Source organism: Emydura macquarii, unplaced genomic scaffold, assembly GCF_026122565.2.
Source record: "Emydura macquarii macquarii isolate MOO-44397 ecotype Brisbane River unplaced genomic scaffold, CSIRO-AGI_Emac_v2 contig_2617, whole genome shotgun sequence".
Lineage (NCBI taxonomy): Eukaryota > Metazoa > Chordata > Testudines > Chelidae > Emydura > Emydura macquarii.
In genome coordinates this window covers 105,738-119,155 of record NW_027132754.1, presented here as the reverse complement: position 1 = coordinate 119,155, position 13,418 = coordinate 105,738, and the positions used below count along the sequence as shown (strand labels likewise).

At 59.0% G+C, this 13,418-nt stretch overlaps 1 protein-coding gene across 1 annotated transcript in view; it reads left to right on the top strand.

The window, feature by feature from the left end:
- The first annotated feature begins 3,454 nt into the window (after positions 1–3,454).
- ADGRL1 (adhesion G protein-coupled receptor L1) overlaps positions 3,455–13,418 on the top strand; it is a 78,860-nt gene continuing 68,896 nt past the window's right edge. The window contains exon 1 of the mRNA XM_067563801.1: positions 3,455–3,826. The gene's annotated coding sequence lies outside the window, so the exon portion shown is untranslated. The remainder of the gene's footprint in view (positions 3,827–13,418) is intronic.

Genomic DNA, 13,418 nt, shown 5'->3' with positions numbered 1-13,418 from the left:
GAGAGGAACGTGTTGAGCAAAACGGCATATGATCCTTTTCTGGCAGGGCAGCCTTGTTCCTCTTCTCGGCCAAGCTGCTGTGGGCCCAGCAGAACTACGGTGATCAGATAGCAACTGTGAAAAATCGGGATGGGGGTAGGGGGTAACAGGTGCTTGTATAAGAAAAAGCCCCAAATATCGGGACTGTCCCTATAAAATCAGGACATCTGGTCACCCGAAGCAGAACATGGCCCTGGTGAAGATCTGAAATGTCCACCCAGGCATGAGTTGCATCTCTTATCAGTGAGAAAATGAGCCATTTCCTTTGTGGCTTCTTGCAGAGTTGTGTTGGAAAGATTCCAGTTTTTTTCATGAAAAAATTCCCAGTTTGTGTAAGTGTTTGACTGAACGTTGGATGTCTGCTGACTAAGCTCTGGCCACAAACCTATTTCCACAAGTGACTCCCTGCAGACCCCTCTGCACTGGGCTCCTTTGGCTAACTTCGCACAACTCTGTACTCTTTCCGTCTGCACTCTTGGCTGTCTGCAGACATGTCCCGGCTGAGGTTAGAGTAGGGTCTTACCGGAAGATCTCCTCCCACTCCAGGATTGTTCTGGCTTTGTTAAGCAGCTCATCATGAAGCGACATAAAGTCATTCGACTCAGTCGCCAACAGGAGATAACAATGAATGAAACAACGCAAAACAGCAATTTGGGCCTCTGTATCAGTACACCAGGAATCCCTCTGTACCAATGTGCAGGGACTCCCCCTACACCCGTACACCCGGATTCCCTCTGAACCAGTACGTCAGGATTCCCTAGATCTCAGTGATAAAGTAAGTAGGTTCACTTCCTATACAAAATTCTCACAGTGCATCCGCCAGTCATACAGCTGATTAGGCTGTGTAACATTTTGGTGTGTTCACCTTTAAAGATTCACACTTCACACTGCTTTTTGACATACTACTAGAAGACAGCAGCTTCTTTAATACAAAACAAATACCTTTCATATACCCCTTTGATCAGAATGAGTTCTCTATACCATGGGATTAGTTAAAACTAAGCTTTAACCAAGGTGTGTGAATATATATATGGCAACTGCGTGTCTTGAAAGATGACGGTACCAGCACCAGTCCAGATCAGCCATGCCTGTCATCGGGCAGCATCGGGAGTGGCTAAAAAGTCCAAACCCGGAGTAACAGGCCGTGCCACTAACAGTGCAAATCCAAAGCACAGGGCCGGCGGAAGAAGCCAGAGCACAACTAGCACTTGAGGCCCATTACACTTTCCTCTTTGCTGCCTTCGCTTTCCTCTATCTCCACCACCTCTCCTCAGCCTCTTTGATGTCTTGGTTCAGCGCAACACTCCAGTGGGGCCTGCTGCTGGTGCTTTATAAACAAGGTAGCTTACTGATCACTTTTCTATTGCATGGCCAAACTATTTGCAATCCTTTGTGTGATCAGGTTGCCTGGGAAACTAAACTTCCCCTCCAGCTGACTGGATCTGGTAGAGGATGCCTTCAGACAGCTTTAAATTCTGAGATCGTTTCTTAAATCTGAATGGATACCTTCTCAGTTTGATTTTCTCTAGTAATAAAATGATATCTTATGATGCTGTATCAGACGGCATAGCGTGGTCTTCTGTATCTTCGTTACAAATCGATAGACACAAAGCGTATAAAATAGAAGAAAAAGGTAACTGAGGAAATTACTTCAAAATTTAGCAAGAGTTTGTGGTTAACCCCAGCTGTTGTAGTTACACTTCACTTACACCTCCTTGCATCGCCTTCTCTGGGAGTCTGGACCAGGTTTTCCCTCAAGTCAGCCACATGCATGTGCAGTTTAGCTTCTCTTCGGGAACATCTGCCCTGCCATATGTCTATGGGATCACTCAGGACTGGATTATCCTTAATCCCTTCTTCCAGTTCCTGTGGAGTCCAATCCCCTGGAATCCAGGCCTGGGTTTGCCTTCTCCCAGCTGCTAGTCCTGTGACTTTGCAGAGTCTATTCCTCAATTGAGGTATCCAGTCCGGATTTTGTCTCCGTCTCACAGTGGATCAGAGGTACTTTTTCCATCCGTTCCCATTTTGCATAATCCTGACCAGGTTTTATCCCCTCCTGGCTGCTACTCAGGGGTATCTGCAGCATACACTCCAGCAGGAGAGGATCCAGTCCAGGTTTTGTCTGCTCCCTGCCTCCAGCAGGTGTCCGTGCAGTAAGGCTCCAGGGCTGGGAATCCGGGCTGGGACCTGCCTCCTCCCCACGGCCGGCCAGGAGGAGTCGCTTTAGTCTTTGTCCATTCCCATGCTTAGGAATCCATTGCGGGTTTTGCCCTTTACCTGCTACAGGTGTGTTTCCCCTCGCCCTCTCAAGGGTGATACTCCGCCCCGCGTTTTCTGTCCCTCCCGCGCCCCCTCCATCCCCGCCAGGTGTATTTCTTCTCCCTCCTCCCAGAGGTAGGAATCCAGTTTGGGTTTTCCCTCCTCCCCCTTTCCACCAGGTTTGTCCCTCTCCTCCATCCCCCCTCAATCCTCCCCGCCCCCAGCTATTCTCCTCCCCCAGGTGTGCCCCTCGCCTCTATCCCTTCCCCCGAGTGTGCCCCCTGCCACCCCCCCTCAATCCACCCCAGTTTTTCCCTTCCCCCAGGTGTGCCCGTCCCCTCCACTTCCCCGGACTCCACTCCGGCTTTTCCTCCTTCCCCTCTGGCTGAGCCCTAGCGCTGAATGAAGCCCTGCCTGCTGCCCGGCTCCTCATTGCTGCCGGTGCCCGGACCGAGCCGTGCCGCGGGGCGCTCCGCAGCCGCCCGGCCGAAGGACGGCGGGGGAAGCAGAGGGGGGCTCGCACTGCACCGTGCGACCGCGCCCGGGCTCGGCTGGCGGCGGTGGCTGCTGCTGCTGCCGGGGGCGGAGCAGGCGTGACCTTCCGGCCCCCAGCCTCCCACCCATCCCTGCAGCCCGGGGACCCTGCCTCCCAGCCCGGCTCCCGGCCGCCCTGCCCTGCTGGGGCCGCTGCCCAGCCTCCCCCATCCCCACCCCGGGGTGCTGGCGGCGGAGAGGCGCCGATCGCGCCGGCTGCGGGGCTCCGTAGGAGGCAGCAGAAGAAGGGACCTGAGCTGCGCCCCCCTCCCGGCGCTGGGGGACCCCACGGGGGGCCGCCTGGCTGCGAGGTCCCGGAGAGGGCGGGCGGCGACCCCCCCCTCCTCCAGAAGACGGAGGAATATTGCGGAGAAAGGCCCCCCCTGGCTCCGTGGAATTGCGGGGTCCCCCCCCCCACCCCGCCTCCAGCGGCAACAGCCCCGCGTGTGCGTGCAGGGCTGGCGGGGCTGATTTCGCTTGCACGCTGGCTCGCCAGTGTGCCCGGACTGCCTGTCACGCGTGGATCTAGCCCGAGCCGTGGGCGCCCGGCAGAGACTTCCTGAGAGCAGCGGGGGTTGTTTGGGGGGGGGGTTGGGGGGGGAGATCGGCGTTATTCGGAGCGGGGAGCAGGCTTCGACTATTTTTTCTCCCCTCTGCTGTATTTTTTGGGGGGGCAGAGGATCCATTTGGAGACGCATCCAGCGGGGAGGAAAACAAGCCACCCGAGGACCCCCCCCACACACACACACACACGCCGCACACGGTGGGGCGGAGAATCCGGAGCGATTTCGCCCCTCGGGCGATCCCCGCGAGGTTGGAAGCGAGCCCCCGAATCCAGACGCTACCCACCGATCTCCACCGCTCGCTCCGATTTCGTAACACCTTGTGTCGGGAGGGGCGGGGGGGCCGAAGGAAAGCGGAATGTCTCGAGCCGGAGTGGAACAGGAATAGCTGAATGGAGCAGCGGGCTGGCACTGAGGCTGGATCGTTGAAGGTAAGTCACTGCCTCGGTTGTTTCTTGGCTGTGTGCGTGTGTGTCTCGGGGCCGGGGGGGGGGGGGTAGATCTGATAACCCCCCCCCCCCCCCGTAAATAACAGACCCGTTGACCCTCTTTGGCTTTGGATTCTGCTGAAATGAGGAGAGATGGGGAGGGAGCTGTGTGTGTGTGTGGGGGGGGGGTTGGGGTTCTGGGAACGGCAGAGCGATCAGATCTCTGAAAATAGCTTCTCTCCCCCCCCCCCAACGCTCAGTTTCCCCCCCCCCCCCCCCACACCCGCAGCTGGAATCTGGGGAGCGGGAGAAGTAGGTTGTCATCTGTTCGGTGTTTTTTCCTTCCTCCTGTTTTCCCAGACAGGGACCGTTTTGCGCCAGTCCCCGGGAGAGGAAAGTGGGGGGGGGGGACGACGCTTCCTAGCGGCGATGCTCACAGGAAGGGGTGCATCCAAAATCCCCCCCCCTTTCCTTGGGGGAATTGGCAGGAGGGGAGGGGGCGCCCGGGAAGGCTCCCTACGTCTGATCTTGGGGGGGAGGCAGCAGACAAAGCCACCTGCCCGCCCAGCACCCCGCGATCCGCTCCTACTGCAGTATTTTCTGGTGTGTGTTGTGTGGTGGGGGGGGAGGCAATTACCCCCGAATACCGTAATCTCTGGAGGGGGGAGGCAGGAATAATTCTCCCAGCTCTGGTGGCTTTCTCGATCCGGTTCCATCTCGTTGCGGTGGGGGGGAATAGATATAGCACAGCTCTGACAAGGGATTGGGGCAGCTGCACCCCCCCCCCCCCAAATACGTGTCTTTATGTGACGGGCTTTACCGGCGGCAGAAGGGACACATTTTTTCATATGCATCGTTTCAAGATGGTAGGATGCGGGCGTACTGGCTAATAGGGGAGGGGTGGGGGTGTTGCCAGCCGTGGGGTGGGGGAAATCTGTGCCGAGCACCCCACCCTGGGGCCAATCCAGACTGGGGGGGGAAGGGCGCTGAATTGGCCACCTCCTTAAAATGGGGTGGGGGCGCGCCCCTCTGTCCCCCTCCCGCACCGGTCTGGGTGGCTGGATCCGGGGCGGCCTCACCTTTTGAAGCGGTGGAGGGGCCCGATCCTGCTCCCCTTACACCTGGGGGGGGGGGATGGGCTCCCGTCTCCTCCTCCTCCACCTCCAGCGGTGTAAATGGGGATAGGACTCCATGGTGGGTGCGGGGAAGAGTCGTGCCAGCCAGGGGAGGGAGTCGGCCCCCTTGGCATGTCTCATTCCGGATTGACGTCGGAGTCCAGCAGGATCCGGCCCAGAAAGAGAAGTAAACAAAGCAAGAAGGAGGCGGTTAATACAGAGAGATCGGAGCCACCCCCCCCCTCGCCCCCCAGTTCCCCCTGCACCCGCAATTCTATCACCTCCCTTGCCCCCCCCCCAACATCCCAGTGTAGACCCCGGTGTGCGCCCCCCCTCCAGCCTCAGCCCTGCGATCGGTGGCGCGTCCGACGTGGAGTGCAGGGGGGGTGGGGGGGTCTGCAGCCGGGGCTGTGCGTGTTGTTTTGTTAACGGATCGAGTCCAAAAATGCCGCTCAGCGGGGCGGGACGAGCCCCTGCCTTCAGCGCCCGCCCGCTTGGGGACTGGGGGGGGGTCCCCGGATTTAAGCTCGGGCCATGGGTCCAGTGCACCCCACTTGTGAAGGCCCCCGCTGGGCAGCCTCTGCTGACCTCCCCCCCCTCGATCTGGGGAGGGGCAGTAGGGAAAGAAAGGGGGTACGTAGCTACTGCCCCCCACACCCCGGAGTTGGGGGGGGGGGATATGGTGGGACGGTCTCGGTCGACCTTAGCCCCAGAGCCGGGGTGGCTGGACGGACGGAGGGCGATGGATGAGTGGACAGAAAAACCTGTTACTATGCCCAGCCTCCTCGCTCCATCACGCCCGTGTCAATTTCACGCGCCCCCGCCCCCGCCCCAGGTTAATTTCATTTCCTGGATTTCGCCCCCATCTAGGATCTCAGCCCCCCTCCCCCTTCCCCCGATTGTCAACGCCTCCCCCCCCACTCAAAATAACCCCCCCCCCCGGGTTTTCATCATAAAATGGCGCTTTGCTGGCGGATGGGTGGGAGTAGTTGCTTTGGGGTGAGGAGATTGAGTGTGTGTGTGTGGGGGGGGGGGGGTCATCGCGGGGTTGGGGTCCCTGCGGATCTCCCCCACACACGCACCCCACGGAGGAAAAGGGGGGCGTGGGAAGAAGCAGGAGGGAACTGGTTCGGGTGTGGGGGGTATCCTTCCCCCATCTGCTGGCTCGGTGCACCTCCCCCCCCCGCAATGTGTGTATGGGGGGATGCCCCACAGCGTGCCCCCCCGGTGGAAGGGATCCACTTCCCCAAGGGGGGCACACTGGTGGGGGGGGGCGCTTCCCAGCCCTCTGCTTTGGTTTCACTGGCTTTTCCGTTCCCTTCCCCACCCCCAACAAAAACCTTAAAAATAGCCCCCAGCTTCTCCAGCCCCGGGTGGGGTGGCGGTGGGGGAGGGGGGGCAGATGGCTCTGGAACATTAACCAGGCTCCTTAGCGGAGGCGGCTGGCCTGGGACCCCAGAGCCCAGTTTGCTGGTTGGGGGGGAGGGGGGGGAGGCTCCTTTGTAGGAGAGACCCTGACTTTTGTCCCACAGTTCAGGCCACTGATCGGCCCCCACTTGTGTCATGACCCTCCCCAGACTCCAGCCTGATTTCCCCCCCCCCAGGATGCAGAAGCACCCTCCCCTTCCTCCCCCCCCCCAAGGTGGGAACTGAAAATAAAGGCAACCCAGTAACTTGCTCCTTGCTCAGAGGTGGGGGTGGTTATTCCTGGGTCTCAAGGTGCCCACTGAGATCAGGGCTGGCCCAGGCCCTGACCGAGAGCAGGGCTCCCTTTGAGCCAGGTGTGACAGCGGGGACCCCGTCGTGCCAGTCCCTGCCCTGAAGAGCTCCCCGTCTGAACAGAGAAGGGGAGGACAGTTGTTTCTTCCCATTTTACAGGTGGGGAAACTGAGGCACAGAGCTAGCTGGCGGGACTGGTGCAAGGTCATGCAGCGAGTCGGTAGCAGAGCCAGGATGTGAATCCAGATCTCCTGGCTCCCTGCCTGGGGCCTGAACCACAAGACCAGCCTCCTCTCCCACCCGCTTCTACCAAGGCCTTTGGCATGTGGGGCAGGGAAGGGGCTCCCTGTGGGGTGGGTTGCCCCTTTATGCTCCCAGAGTGGGGCACAAGCACCTCCTTGCTGACAGCGGGCTCTGGGGGGGTGTAACAGGAGCCTCCCCCCAGGGATGGGAAAGTCCCTCCCATCTGGCCTGACAGAGCTGTTGGGGGAGGGGTGGGGAGGCTGTGACCTTCACACAGCCCTCCCCACCCCCATCTGGAGCTGTCCCGCTTGTTTGGGGTTCAGAGGAACCGGGAAGTGGATCGGAACCGAGGTGGGGGGAAGTGGAGGCCCATTTTATCCCAGGACTTTGTGGGGGGGAGGGGTCTGGATAAACTGGTCCCCAAGTACTGCCCCCACTAGTTCTGGAGTCCCAGCCTCGCGTGGCCAGGACTCCTGGGTTCTGCTCCCCGCTCTGGGGTGGGAGGAGGGAGGGTCTGGTGGGTTAGAACAGCGCATGATGCCTGGGAGCCAGGACTCCTGGGTTCCATCATGGGAAGGCAGTGAAGTCTAGCGGTTAGAGCAGCAGGCGGCTGGGAGCCAGGACTCCTGGGTTCTATTCCTGGCTCTGCAGAGGTCGCCCCAGCAAACTAACTTGGCTGCCAACCACAGAGCTGCACCTCCCCCGGGAAAAGCAGAAGAAGGGAATGCAACTGATGCCTGCCGCCCCCCCCCCTTTGAATACAGCCCCCCAAACTTCCCTCCCCTTCACAGATGCCCCGCAGCCCCTCAGTCTTTAGGACTCTCCCTGCACCATGTGACTCAGTTGCGACGGCCGCTCCCTGCTAATCCCCACCCGGCGCTGCCTGCAAGTGTAGACGGGACCCCCATGCCAGGCGACCTGTGGCAGCCATTGGATCCCCCCACCCCATCACTTTCCCATGGTACCATTACTCCTGGCCTCTCAGATCACAGGCCCACTGCACAGCCCGAGATGTCAATGCTTCCTGCTCCCCCTAGTGGCATAGCCGGGGCAGGGCTGGATCAGGTGCTAAAGAGGCTGCTGCAGGCAAACAGACCCTGTGCTCCCCTCTGGCTGCCCAGCCGGTGCTTCCCGGTTTCGCCAGTCGGAGGCGCCCCTAAATCCGAGTCTGGACTCAGTCATGGAGGGTGCCAGGTCTCGAAGTGACAGGGCTGTTTGCTTCCATGAGCAGGGCCAAGATCTGTTCCTCCTCTTGGGAACTGTCCGGGGGGCCAGGGTGGGAGGTGAAAATACACCCCCACTCCGGTGGGTTGAATTAGGTGATGTGTGCGCCCCGCTGCTGCCTCCTACCCATCACATCCCCGCTCTGTGCCTCAGTTTCCCCCCATGGACTGTGAGCTCTTTGGGGCAGGGACTGTCTTTCACCCTCTGTCTGTGCAGCGCCCCGCACAATGGAGGTCCTGATCTTGGTCTCTCTAGAAGCTGCTGTAATAATAATAATTTCAGCTACGCGGGCCAAGTGTGAACGAAGCAGAGGATAAAAGCCCTAATACTGCTGCAGCAAAGGGCAAGACCCCCATTTCTCTTGGGCATTTTGCTAGGACTGTTGATGCTGAATTCAGTGCTTGTAGGTGGCACCCGGAGTTGGGCGAACATCGCCGTCTCCCTCCCTGCAGGGATACCGAGGGGTGGCATTTCCAGTTGGGTGGGGGGGACCCTCCGGTGCTCAGTGAGTTAATTACACGAGGGAAAGGAAGCTCGGTTGTCTGAGCCAGGTCACGTGCAGGAATCTCCATCCTGTTTTAGATCAGCGGGCCCATCTAGCCCGGTATTGTGCCTGTGACAGCGACCATAAGGGGAGTCTTAGTGGGGCAGTTCTGGGCCAGCCTGCCCCCAGGAATATTTCCTCTGTTGTAGGCAGCAGCTGGCTAAAGGCTACAGATCCCCGCCCAGCACCTTGGTTCTGTTTTAATCCTCGTCATTGTGACACTGGAGTGTCTCCTTATATGGGTATAATTGGCCCATCCTTCTAGGAACATGGCGTTCTGGTGGCAGTGAGTTCTGCAGGCTCACCCCACTCCCTATTTCCTGGGCTTGTGGCAGGAATAGCCAGCTGGATTCTCCGGCCAGGGAGAGGTCAAGAGGTCAGACTGGATGATCAGAACAGGCTGGAACTCTAGGATTTGTGTGTGCTGAAGCCGGGAGAATTTCATCGTGTTATAAAACGCGCCGGGTGTTTCTGACCCAAGCCGTGGCCTGTGCTGGGGGGAGAGGGGCTGCCGTGGGCTATGGTGTAGCAGACAAGCGGGTGTCAATGGGCGTCGCTGCATTGGAATTGGTGAGCCAGATCTCCAGCTGATGCTTGAGCGTCCGCCTTTCACGCTGCATCCTGCCGGGGTGTTCACGTGCCCGTGCCAGGGGCTGGCCTGCGGCTTGCGCCCTGAGAGCTGGTGTTTTAAACGCCCGCCTCCCCCCGTGCACGTCCGAACCTGACATTGTAGAAAGAAAATAACCGCAGGAGCTGAGAGCCCGTCCGCCCGCATCTCAGCCGCTACCTCCTCCTGCCCTGAACCGTCTTCACTGGGAAACCAGCCCCCATGTCTCTTGCGCCGGGGGGGTGGGGAACCTGTACCACAGTCAGAGCAGAGCTGGGGAGAAGGGGGGCGCGAAGGGATCCCAGCTGGTTTACCCACTCACCTAACGCCTTGATTCTTCATTTCTGGAGGAGATTTTAGATGCCTTTTTCTTCCCCCCCAGCCCCACTGGCTACCATCCAGGGGGTTATTTTGCAGACAGACAGGGCCAGGAGGGAGGAGATTTTGGCGTGGGGTGGGCAGAGACAGCGATTTTAGCCCCTCTTCATCCAATTCCAGAAGCCGCTGGCCGATCCGCTACTCCCTTCTTTTCACTGTTATTATTTAGCCGGCGACAGAGCGGGGGCGTCTGCCTCCGATTTCTGGAGCCGCGCTACCTGCCTGGCACCCAGCTCCGTCTTACAGCGAGAGACCGGGGGGGGGGGGGGGGTGAGGGAGAATATTTCCCAGTGGGCCTCCTGCAGTAGCGCTGAATGCATTACGGCCACCTCGTCTGCTCATGCACACACATCTCCCAGTGCGGGCGGGCAGTGGGCACAGGGCGACGGTGCCGGCCCGGGGATGCTGATCGTTTTGGGGGACTAATGGAGTCGCAGGTTTTCAAACCCGGCCATTGGGGCGGGGGGCACACGGCGGGGCTGGAGCAGCAGGCAGCGGGAGAGAGACAGGAATTGGGGACGAGAGAGAATTGCTGGGTTCTGCCTCTCCACGGATCTCTCCATCGCCATGTTAACCGCTCGCGCTCTCCATCCACCCCCCCACCCCCTCTCGATCTCTGTATCTATCCACCCACCCATCACCGCTCATCCACCCACCCACCCATCACCCCCCGATCTCTGTATCTATCACTGTCCCCACTCACCCCGTCTCCATCAACCCAACCTCCCACGCACCCCCTTTATCTCTGTATCTACCCACCCATCCATCCCCCCACGCCCTCTCCCTATCTCTGTATCTGTCCACCCATCCCCACTCACCCCTGTCTGGATCTCTGGAGCTGTCCACCCACCCCACCGCCCATCCATCCACCCAGCCATCCCCACCCCTGATCTCTGTATCTATCCACCCCCAATTTCTCCCCACACGCACCCCCTTTAGCTCTGTATCTACCCACCCATCCATCCCCACACCCCCCTCTCTCTATCTCTGTATCTGTCCACCCACCCCCACACTCCCCTCTGTCTTTGTATCTATCCATCCATCCATCCATCCCCAAACAAGTCCCTGTGTATCTGTTACGCACCCATCCATCCTCAGATACCCCCATCTCTGTATCTGTCCACCCTCCCCCCTTCTCTATCGCTCTATCCATCCTTTCATTCCCAGGCACCTCCCTGTCTTTAACCCCGCCGGTGCTCCGGTTCTCTTAAGGGGAGGACACGGGGGCTTTGTCTACATGTGGGGTGGAGCAAGTTGTGGGTCGTCCTCCTGTTGCAGCAGGGAGAGAGGGAAATGGGGGGGCGTCAGCCCACATTAGCTGTTAGGGGGTCTTGTTTTCCACCCATCTCTCCTCTGGTAACCATAATCTGCTCTCCTCCCTGCTCAGCTTCCCTGATACCCCCCGTGGCTGGGATAAGGCGGGTCCCAGGTCGGGATAATGTCTCTCTGCGGTCCCTTCAGATTGCAAGATCCACCCCAGTGGGGGAATCTGCCCCATTGACTCGGGGTGAAACCAAGCCTTTCAACGCCCCATGCCACCCCCTCGAAACCCGCTGCTGCCAGCGCGCCGTGGTGTTCGATTTCTGTAGCACTTAGAGGTTACAGGTGAGATCAGGGCCCCGTCGTGCCAGGAGCTGCACGGAGCCCGAGGTCAGGGCCCCGTCGTGCCAGGTGCTGCACAGACACCCAGTGAGAGACAGTCCCTCCCTGATCCAAAGAGCTTCCAGTCTAAACAAAGGGAGGATCATTATCCCCTTTTATAGGTGGAGAAACTGAGGCACAAAGCGGTGAAGCCACTGGTTCGTCAGTCAGTGAGTCAATGGCAGACCCAGGAGCTGAACCTGGACCTCCTGAGTCCCAGCCTAGCACCATGAGACCCTCCTTCCTCTTTTTCTGAGCAGCTGGCCCTGGAAAGGTCATCTTGCCCAATGTCTTTCCCACCTTCCCCTCCGCAGCGCCTTGGAGCAGAGCACGCAGTGGGCCCATCTAGCCCGGTATCTTGTCTCCAAGATGGTAGGGGCAGGCACCCTTCTCACAGCAACAGTTTCAGGCTCTCTGCAGACTCAGGCAGATGCTGACGCTGGGCACCCTCAGGTTTCCTTCGCAGCCATGAAGGTTAGGCTCCGACTGCGACGTTCAGATTGTGATACGGTGTCACCCCACACATAGGGACCCTGGGAGTGGGGATCTGGCCCTGTTGACTCCAGTGGAGGTCTGGCTGGGTGACGCCAGCGGGGGCGCTATCCGGGGTGCAGTCCATGCTGTGTGTATCTAAAGGCCGTTGAGATGAGCAGCGCTACAGAAATGGCTGAGATTATTATGGTCTCTCTGCCATCTTCCATCATCTCTCGCTGCTTCTAATTCTGTCATCCATCCATCCCCCTGTACCTCCCCGTTTCCCCGTCCCATTCCTCCTCTGCTGTGCCTCTACACACACCTCCGCCACCCCCCCCCCTGCGGTGGCAGCCCCTCCCCATCCCTCAATCCAGCCCCTCATCCAAGGCAGTGGCTAATTGATATGATAACCCAGCGCAGACTTGATTACGGAGATAATTGGCTGGTGCCGGGCCGGGGAGCACGGTCCCAGTTTAATTTGGTTTGAGTCCACAAGGGCTGCAAGAGTTTGGAAAATGCCCTAATTGAATTTCTGCCCAAGCAAACCCAATCTCCCCTTCCCGGGCAGGGTGCCACGCTGGAGTCAGCCACCCGCCCGTGGGGCCCAGAAGTGGCTTTGGGCTGCACACCTCTAGGGGCGAGGCCTTTTGGGGCGTGAGCCCCTGGGAGCGCCGCTCCCTAGAGGCCAAGACCACAGCTCGAGGTCTAGGGACTAGACGATGGAAGGTTCAAATCCCGGTTCCTCAGCTGGTATTCTTCAGCGGCCAGCTGTGACTGTCGCAGTGGCTGTGACTGCAGTCCAGCTTCCTTTTGGCCTCTGGTGTGTTATCCCAAAGGCGAACAAGGAGGTAGAGCTGGGGATAGAACCCAGGAGTCCTGACTCCCAGGCCCCCCCCCCCCCCCCCCGCTCTAACCACTAGACACCACTCCCCTGCGAGAACCAGGGGAGAACCCAGGAGATTCACATCAGAGGACAATAGCCTACTACTGCTGCCAGTAAGCAGAGTTCCCCTTTAGCTGAAGCTGTAGAACTCTGCTGGGGGTGCTGGGTTCAAGCTTGCAAAATGGCATTCAGGGCATAGAACTTAATATTCGGTGAATTATGGGGGTGCCAGCCAAGAGCAGCACAGACTCTGAGCGAGACAGTCCCTACCTCAAAGAGCTCCCAGCCTGAATAGACTGAGAGTGGGAGGAGAAACTGAGGCACAGAGAGGGGAGGGGCTTACCCAAGGTCAACCAACCAAGCAGCAGCAAAGCCAGGAATAAACCCTGGGTCTCACGGCCTAGCACCCCTGCCCACTAGACCGCACAGCCACGGCCTGCACTGCCTTGCGCTTACATTATCTTAGCACTTGGAGGTGTTCAGCAAAGGCCAATGGCAAATGTAAACGCAGCCTCCAACATGCACAGATCCTGGTGTCACCCCAGGCCTGCACCACCACTCAGCTGACCCTAGGCATGTCACCGGCCCTTTAAGACTGAGAGGGTCATTGATTATCAGGGAAGCATGTGAAGCCGGACTATATAAATTGACCAGCGCTGAGTGAGGGAGTCCCTCCAGAGGCCAGCCGGGGGCTGTGTGTGTTAATGATCGTTAATTAACTGCATGTGGCCATTTGGAGGACCCCGAAACCCTTCGCTGACAGGACT